Genomic DNA, 9,636 nt, shown 5'->3' on the forward strand with positions numbered 1-9,636 from the left:
AAAACCAGTTTCACCTGATTTTTTCCTCACTCTTTTTAATGTAGCTTCTAGACTATTTAATATTATACACATGGCTCACATTTGTGGCTTGTGTTATATTTTGTTGGACTATGGCTAGTTTAGTCAACCCATATCTTATATATTTTTATCAATGAGCCCATTGCCAGCATCCACTGATTAACATCTCACTGATTTTACCTTTGTAAACACATTTCTGACATTCTTTAGACTAATTAGCAAAGCATTTGCTATTGATAAGGAAAAAGAGAGCTGAAGTAATTGAACTATCCCTAGAGTGTGAATTTTTTTTTTTTTTTTTTTTTTTGAGACAGAGTCTCACTCTGTTGCCTGGGCTAGAGTGCCGTGGCATCATCCTAGCTCACAGCAACCTCAAACTCCTGGGCTCAAGCGATCCTCCTGCCTCAGCCTCCCGAGTAGCTGGGACTATAGGCATGCGCCACCATGCCTGGCTCGTTTTTTCTATATATTTTTAGTTGTCCAATTAATTTCTTTCTATTTTTAGTAGAGATGGGGTCTCGCTCTTGCTCAGGATGGTTTTGAACTCCTGAGCTCAAACAATCCGCCCACCTCGGCCTCCCAGAGAGCTAAGATTACAGGCGTGAGCCACCGCGTCCAGCCGGTAGAGCGTGAATTTTTGACTAAGGAGAATGACTGCCTTCAAGATACAAATTAAAAATAATACACCATTATATCACACTTTCTACACTGAAGAAAGTTAGTGACATCATAGGTGCTGGATGTATGGGAAAAAGGAATATGGGAAGTACTGCTAGCTAAGAGGTATTGTTTCCTCACTGTGTGCAGGTACTAGTCTAATGGCTTCACATGTTTAATTCTCCTAACATGTTCCTATGAGTTATTCCCTATTATTATCTTCCTCCCTACGCAAAATGCACAGAATGGTTAAGAAACTTGCATATGTGAGGTGAGCTGTGTGTCAGCCTAGATTTGAACTGTGTTATACTTTTGCCACTGCCCTGCACTCAAGGAAGGCCCCATAGTAAGTTGTGAGGAGCACAGTCTTTGAAGCCAACTACCTAGAAACAATTCTTTTTAAAATGTTAATATTTTTTAATTGATAAATCATAATTATCTATATTTATGGGGTACAATGTGATGTTTTGATACATGTATACAATGTGGAATGATTAAATCAAGCTAAGTAACATGTGCATCACCTTTTTTACCTATTTTTTTTTTATGGTGGGATATTTGAAATTTACTCTCAGTTATTTTGAAATATGCAATTCATTCTTTTGGCTACAATCACCTTGTTGTGCAATAGATCTCAAAACTTATTTCTCCGGTGGCTCACGCCTGTAATCCTAGCACTCTGGGAGGCCAAGGTGGGTGGATTGTTTGAGCTCAGGAGTTCGAGACCAGCCTGAGCAAGAGCGAGACCCCCGTCTGTACTGAAAAAACAGAAAGAAATTATCTGGACAACTAAAAATATATAGAAAAAATTAGCCGGGCATGGAGGCGCATACCTGTAGTCCCAGCTACTCGGGAAGCTGAGGCAGTAGGATTGCTTGAGCCCAGGAGTCTGAGGTTGCTGTGAGCTAGGCTAATGCCACGGCACTCACTCTAGCCAGGGCAACAGAGTGAGACTCTGTCTCAAAAAAAAAACAAAAAAAAACTTATTTCTCCCATCTATCTGAAACTTTTATCCTTTGACCAACAGTTCCTCATTTCTTCCCTCTCCCCCAACCCCAGTAACCATAGTCCTACTCTTTACTTCTATGAGTTCAACTTTTTTAGATTCCACAAATAAGTGAGATCATGTGGTATTTGTCTTGCTGTGCCTGGCCTATTTCATTTAACATAATGTCCTCCAGATTCATCCGCATTGTTGAAAATGACAGAATTTCCTTCTCTTTTAAGCCTGAATGATATTCTATTGTGTATCTATACCACATTTTCTTTATCCGTTCATTCATTGATGGACACTTAGGTTGACTTCATATCTTGGCTATTGTGAATAATGCTGCAATGAACATGGGAGCGCAGATATCCCTTCAACATAGCGGTTTCGACTTCTTTGAATATATTCCCAGTAGTGGGATTGCTGGATCATATGGCAGTTCTATTTTCAGTTTTTTGAGGAGGCTTCATACTGTTTTCCATAATGGATGTACTAATTTACATTCCCACCAACAATGTGCAATGTGTTCTCTGCATCCTTGCCAACACTCTGGACACAATTTTTGCCTCTGTCACTTTCGCATCGTGTGTCCTTTAGGCAAGCTATTTGTCTTCATTATTGTTCTGTCCCCATCTGTAAAATGATGGCTGATACAATCATACCTCATAGGATTGTCGTGAACTCAATAGTTTAACAGCTTCTCATAAATATATACTTACCATGTGACCCAGTACTACCACTCCTGAGAATTTCCCTAGAGAAATAAAACCACATGTTCACACAAAAACCTGTATGTAGTACATGGATGTTTATAGTAGGTTTATTCATTATTGAGAAAAAAAATTGAAACAACCTAAATGTCCTTCAACAGGTGAATGGATAAACAAATGGTGGTACACTCATACAAATGAATACAAATCAGCAATAAAAAGAAATACATAATTGGTATTTGTAACAACTTGAATGAATCTCAGTGACATGTTGAGTGAAAGAAGCCAGTTTCAAAACGTCACATACTATTTGATTTCATTTAAGTGACATTCTCAAAAAGACAGCCTATAGTGAGTGATAGAGAACATGTCAGTGTTGATCAGGTGTAGGGATGGTGGGATGTATGAAAAAATTTTTCTTATTGATAAACATTCAACTTGTTTGCAAAGTCTAAATATTACAAATCCCACACATTGCATCAGACGTACTTGGGCTTATGTTTAGATACTCGAAGGTGGATCCTCAGAAGGAGAATTGATGGATTTCGGGGAGTCTGCTTTAAGAAATTCTTCTTTCCATTTCCTTGAATTTTCTTTTGAAAGCTTTAGAGTTTTTCTCTGTTTCATTATACTGCTAAATAATTTTCAACTTTTTCTTCTTAGTTTGACAAATAGTTAAATCCCCACACTGAGAGGCAATTGCCCCAACCCAATTTTCGAATAGATGTCATTTCTTCACTGATCTGTGATGCCACCTCTGCTATATGCTAAGTTGTCATAAAATGTTATAAAATGTATATGTTTCTATACCATTCAACCATTATCTAATAATGTATTATGAACAAGGAATTTTAATGATTTTATAACATAAGTAAAAGATAATGGTCTAAAAATGGCAATTTTATTGTTCTCAGCTCTTTAGGCCTCATATTTGTTCATAACATTACATTGTCATGATTTCACTTACTAAATTTACAAAATTCCTTCCTGCATCTGCATCATCCTTTCACCCTCTCTCCTTGCCCATAGAAGTGTTCTTTCTTCTCCCTAAGGCCTGGCCTCCCACCTGGAGCCAATTTCCTCCTGCTTTCTTCTCTCTCTTTGGTGTTTTCAGTCTCTTATCTGTTCACAGTATATTTCCTATCAGCATTTAAACATACTTAAATCTTACCTTAAATTCTAGAAAAGTCTGCTTCATGACTTCTCCTAGGCATTTTCTATTTTTTTTTCCCTTCAACCCAATTTCTGTATCTCCTATGTCTATTCACATTGCCTGTGTAATCTACCATCCATTCTAGTCTGGTTTCAGTCCCCATTGCTACCTAAACCACAATTCACTAAGTTCAGCATTGGCTTCCTTGCCCCATCCAATGGACAACATTTTGTCTTCATCTTTATACTTCCCAGAAGCCTTTGAAACTTCTCCTTTGCATAAGTGACACTAACTGTCTTGTTTCTCTCCATCCTCTCTTGCCCTTTTCAATAGTCCCTTTTGTATGTTCAAATCCAAACTTTAAATAATACTATTTTTCAAGTCTTGGTTTTGGTCCCTTTTTTCCCTCATTTGGTATTCTCTATCTGCATAATGTTATCATTGCCCAGAATTTCAGTTCTCTAGTCCAGAAGTTGTATTGTTTAGGTCTCTATATCCCAGTATATCTTGCTACCTAGTGAGATTCTCTATTCAGCTACCTCATATATCAAAACCTTGACTTTTTGTGTGTCTGAATCCTAATCAAAACAAATAAAACAAAAGACAAAAATCCTATTTTTTTCATATTCTCTCCAGACCATGTGATAACATTTTTCACAATATGGTTAGGCTGATAATTTTCCAAATCATCAAATTCCAGTTCCTTTTTGCTTAACAGTTCCTTCTCAATTTATCTTTTTTCCTCTTGCATTTTACTATGAGGAGCAAGGAAAAACCAGGCCTCACCTTTGCTTGGAAATCTTACCTAAATATCCAAGTTCATCGCTTACAAATGCTATTTTCCTCCTAACCCTAGAAAATTATTCAGCCAAGTTTTCTGCCACTTTATGACAAGAATCGCCTTTCCTCTGGTGTACAGTAACATGCTTCTTAATTCCTCCTGAGACCTCACAAGAAGTGCCTTTAACTCTCGTTTCTCCCAGAATCCTGTTGATGATACTATCTGTATCTTCTAAGATGATAGAAGCTTTCTTTTTTGTACTCTTCATTTCCCTTTGAGCCCTCACCAAAATTGCATTTACCATCCATATTTCTACCAACAATCTTTTCAAAGCAATCTAGGCTTTTTCTATGATGTGCCTCAAAATTCTTCCAGCCTCTGCCCATTACCCAATTCCAAAACCACTTTCACATTTTCAGGTATTTGTTACAGCAGTGCCCCACTCTTAATACTAAAATCTCTATTAGTTCCCTAGGACTGCTGTAACAAATTGTCACAAACTTGATGGTTTAAAACAACAGAAATTTATTCCTTCAAATTTCTGGAGACTAAAATAACAGAGCTGTTAGGGCCATGTTCCTTCTACAGTCTCCAGGGAAGAATCCTTCCTTGCCTCTTCCTAGCTTGTGGTATCTACCAGCAATCCTTGGCATTCCTGGCTTATACGTGCATTACTCCACTACCTACTTATGCTGTCTACATTGTCATATGACTTTCTGTGTTTCCAAATCTCTCTCCTTATGGGGACACCAGTCACTGGATTTGAGGTCCACCCTAATCCAGGGTAACCTGATCTTGATCACATCTGCAAAGACCCTATTTCCAAATAAGGTCACATTCACAGGTACCAGAGGTTAGCACAACATATCTATTTTGGAGAACACGATTCAACCTACAACAGGCCCCTTGCAATTCTGTATGAATTTGTGTATCAATTTTTCCATTTCTGAAAAAAAGGGCATTGGAATTTTCACAGGAATTGCATTGAAGCTATAGCTCACTTTGGGTAGTATTGACATCTTAATGAAACTACATCTTTTAATCCATAAACATGTGATATCTTGCCATTTATCTAGGTATACTTTACATTATTTTAGCAGTGTTTTGTAATTTTTATGCACAAGTCTTTCACCTCATTGGTTCAATTCATTCCTAGGTATTTATTCTTTTGGATGCTTTTGTAAACGGAATTGTTTTCTTAATTTCTGTCTTAGTCCATTTGGGCTTCTGTAACAAATTATCATAGACTGGATAACTTATAAACAACATAAATTAATTTCTCACGGTTCTAGATGCTAGGAAGTCCAAGATCAAAGTGTCACCAGATTCGGTGTCTGGTTAGAACTCAATTTATTGTTCATAAACTGCTGTCTTTTAACTAATCCTTACGTGACAGAAAGGTGAGAGATCTCTGTGGAGTCCCTTTTATAAAGACACTAATTCTATGAGCAGAGCTCTCATGACCTAATCACTTCCCAAAGGCCTCACCTTCTAAAACCATCACCTCAGGGATTAGAATTTCAACATATGAATTTTCGGGGGACATGAACATTGAATTCATTGCAATTTCCTTTTTGGATTGTTCATCGCAAGTTTATAGATAAACACAACTGATTTTTGGGTGTTAATCTTATACTCTGCAACTTTGCTGAATTCATTTATGAGCTCTAATATTTGTGTGTGTGTATTCTTTGGGATTTTCTAAATATAGGATCATGTCATTTGTGAATAGATATTGTATTACTTTTTTTTCCTGTCTGGAATGCCTTTTATTTTTGTTCTTGCTTAACTGCTCTAGCTAGACTTCCAGTACAATGTTGAATAGCAGTGGTGAATGTAGATATCCTTGCCTTGTTCCTGATCTTAGGGGGAAAGACTTCAGTCTTTAACCATTGACTATGATGCTAGCTACAGATTTTTCATAAATGTCCTTTATCATATTGAGAAAATTCCTTTTTATTCCTAGTTTTCTGAGTGGTTTTATTATGAAAGGATGTTGGATTTTGTCAAGTGCTTTTTCTTTATCAACCGAAATACTCACATGGGTTTTGTCTTTTTTTTGTTAATGTGGTATATAGCATTGATTAAATTTCTTATGTTAAACCACCCTTACATTCCTGAGATAAACCTTACTGATAAACCTTACATGATGAACAATCCTTTCTATATGCTGTTAGAATTGATGTGCTAGCAGTTTGTTGAAGATTTTTGCATCTGTATGCCTTAAGGATATTAATGTGTAGTTTTCTTGTGGTGTCTTTTCTGGCTTTGGTATGAGGGTAATATTGGCCTTAGAAAATGAATAAGAAAGTGTACCCTCCACTTCTACTTTTTAGAAAAGTTTGAGAAGGATTAGTGTTAATTCTTTAAATGTTTCGTAGAATTCACTAGTGAAACCATCTGGTCCCAGAATTTTCTTTCTTAGGATGTTTTTGCTTACTAATTCAATCTCTTTACTTCTTATGTGTCTGTTCTGATGTTCCATTTCTTTTTTAGTTATTTTCAGTAATTTGTATGTTTCTAGGAATTCATTCAGTTTATCTAGGTTATCTAATTTGTTGGTATATAATTGTGCATAGTATTCTTTTATAATTCTATTTTGTAAAGTTGGTAGTAATATTTCCACTCTTGTTTCTCATTTTGGTTATTTTCATTTTCTCTCTTTATTCTTTGTCGATCTGGTAAAAGTATGTCAAGTTTTAATCTTTTCAGAGAACAAACTTTGGTTTTGTTGATTCTATTGTTTTTCTATTCACTATTTTAATTATCTCTGCTCTAATCTTCACTATTTTCTTCCTTCTGCTAACTTTGGACTTAGTTTGCTCTTCTTTCGAATTCTGCTTCATAGTTCTCCAGTGTGTACATGTACTGTAGGTATACAACCAGTCTCCTATTCCTGGACATTGAAATTTAGTCAAAACGCTTTTGAGGATAAGTGGGTAAAATAAGTTGAAGACCATTGGTCTAGGGGACCTCCAGATAATAGCATCTTCAAAGCAGCAAAGTAAAGGAACAAACATGTTTCCCTTATCACCTTATTTCTATTTTTCCATTTGAATTTTTTGGGTATGAATTCTCATCACTTAGGGTGCTCGCTGTTTAGCAGAACTTATATTTTCTTGCCATATGTAGGGACTCACATAGACTGCTTTAATTTAAAACTTTTCTTCCCATTTTTGCAGCCCAGTTTAAAAAGACAAATAAAATAAGACTTTTCCTCAAAAAATTTTGCAGATACCTTACTAAGACTTCCTTTCTCCTACCCCTCTGACTGCCCATGGAATCCTGATGAATAAACTTTTAAAATTTTTAATGCATTTCATTCTTCTACCATTTCATATTTAATTTCTTTGCTTCTGTTTTTCTCATAAAATCTGCAGGAATCTAGTTCACATATGTGAGGATAAAAATGGTATCTTCATGATTTTTGCAACATGTATTGCTTTAGAGAATTCACAAAGCATCCCCATTTACTTCATCTAAATAATACAAGTCATGCATACATAAAGGACTGACAGTAAACAGGAGACTTCTATCAAATTACAAATGCAATATAGTCTGCCCTCCCTATCCATGGGTTCTGCATTCCTGGATTCAATAATATGTAGAAAGAAAATATTGGAAAAAAAATTGCATCTATACTGAACATGTAGACTTTTTTCCTTGTCATTGTTCCCCAAGCAATACAGTATAACTATTTACATAGCATTTACATTGTATTAGGTATTATAAGTAGTACAGAGATGATTTAAAGTATGTCAGGAGGTGGTGCACGCCTGTAGTCCCAGCTACTTGGGAGGCTGACATGGAAGGATAGCTTTGAGCCCAGGAGTTTGAAGTTACAGTGAGCTATGTTCATGCCACTGCATTCCAGCCTGGGCAACAGAGCAAGATCCTGTCTGGAAAAAGGGAAGAAAGGAAGGGAGGGAGGAAGGAGTAGGGAGGAAGGAGGGAGGGAAGAAAGAGAGAGAGGGAGGGAGGTAAGGAGGGAGGAAACAGAAAGACATGTGTAGGTTATATGCAAATGCTATGCCATTTTATATCAGGGACTTGAGCATCTGTAGATGTTGGTGTCCGCCGGAGGTCCTGGACCAATCCTCCATAGATACCAAGGATGACTGTGTACAGTCATTAGGCAGAAGTCAAAAATACTTTTCCTTGGAGTGTAAAAAATATATATAAAACCATAACATACAAGAGATAGGTCTGTCTTCTATTCGCTGGAAAAGACAATGCTAATGCGTTGGAAATTAATGGTAAATTTGTCACCTCTTCCTAAGTAAGAAGGAGAGAGATTTGCCTCCTTTTGCCATGAGTGAGAAGAGCAGGTATTGCAAGAAAAAATGGGAAAAGAAAATGCTTACTGTGTTTATAAAAATTAGGTGAGAGAGTGATAATAAATTTTAAGAGAGGTCACATAAGGAGACACTGGGCACCTGTGATTTTCTTTTCTTTTGCCTGCGATCCTGGGAAAAGAACAGGAGGCGTGTAAAAAAGCCAAACTAGCAGAGGATGGTTTCGATCCATCGACCTCTGGGTTATGGGCCCAGCACGCTTCCGCTGCGCCACTCTGCTTGCTGACCGCCAACCTTTCCTGCTTTATTTTGCTGTGAACACCATCTACTATCTCGTTTTCCTTGTTATCAATGAATTCTGGTTTATTCATAAAATGAAATCTTATTTAGCTCTAAGAAGAATGACCTTTTGTGAATTAATGATACAAATAAATCTCCCAACTATATTTCGAGTGAATACCATATCACATCAAAGGGACAAAAAGATCCAAACCAAGTTATTTTTAAAACAATATCTGGGGCAGAATGAGAACTATAAACAAATCCTGGACTCTTTTTAATTGATTTGTTTTCTCTGATTACATGGACAAAGCAATTCTGAAGCTATTTTGGGTGTATTATAGGATAGGGCCCATGAGTAAATATGTTGATGTCATTTCAGCAAGTGTTCTCATTGTCGAAGAAGGGACATAAAAATAGGAGAGGGGGTGGGGGATGGCAAAAAAGCACCCAGTGGGAATAGATTAAAATTGGAAACATCATTGTAAATCCATGATTATTAAAATGTGTACATACATACTCACATATGTGTGTAATATATATGTGTGTCTATGTATATGTTATGTATGTGTATGTGCATTCATGTATTTCCTAGATAAAAGGTCGAGAAGCAAAGATATTACAGAAGCCATAGGCACACCTAGATGTTGAATATTGGACTCTAATGCTATTCTTCACTAAAAGGTCACCTCTGAAAAATAACTGATTTCAGGACCGGGACAAGGTAGATGTAGTCAAGCCAGGAACAGCTTATT

At 36.6% G+C, this 9,636-nt stretch overlaps 1 non-coding gene across 1 annotated transcript; it reads right to left on the reverse strand.

The window, feature by feature from the left end:
- Positions 1–8,810: 8,810 nt before the first annotated feature.
- Positions 8,811–8,882, reverse strand: TRNAM-CAU. Its single transcript has one exon. It is a non-coding gene; the product is annotated as a tRNA-Met (tRNA).
- Positions 8,883–9,636: the final 754 nt, after the last annotated feature.

This window comes from Propithecus coquereli, unplaced genomic scaffold, assembly GCF_000956105.1.
Source record: "Propithecus coquereli isolate 6110/MARCELLA unplaced genomic scaffold, Pcoq_1.0 Scaffold131, whole genome shotgun sequence".
Lineage (NCBI taxonomy): Eukaryota > Metazoa > Chordata > Mammalia > Primates > Indriidae > Propithecus > Propithecus coquereli.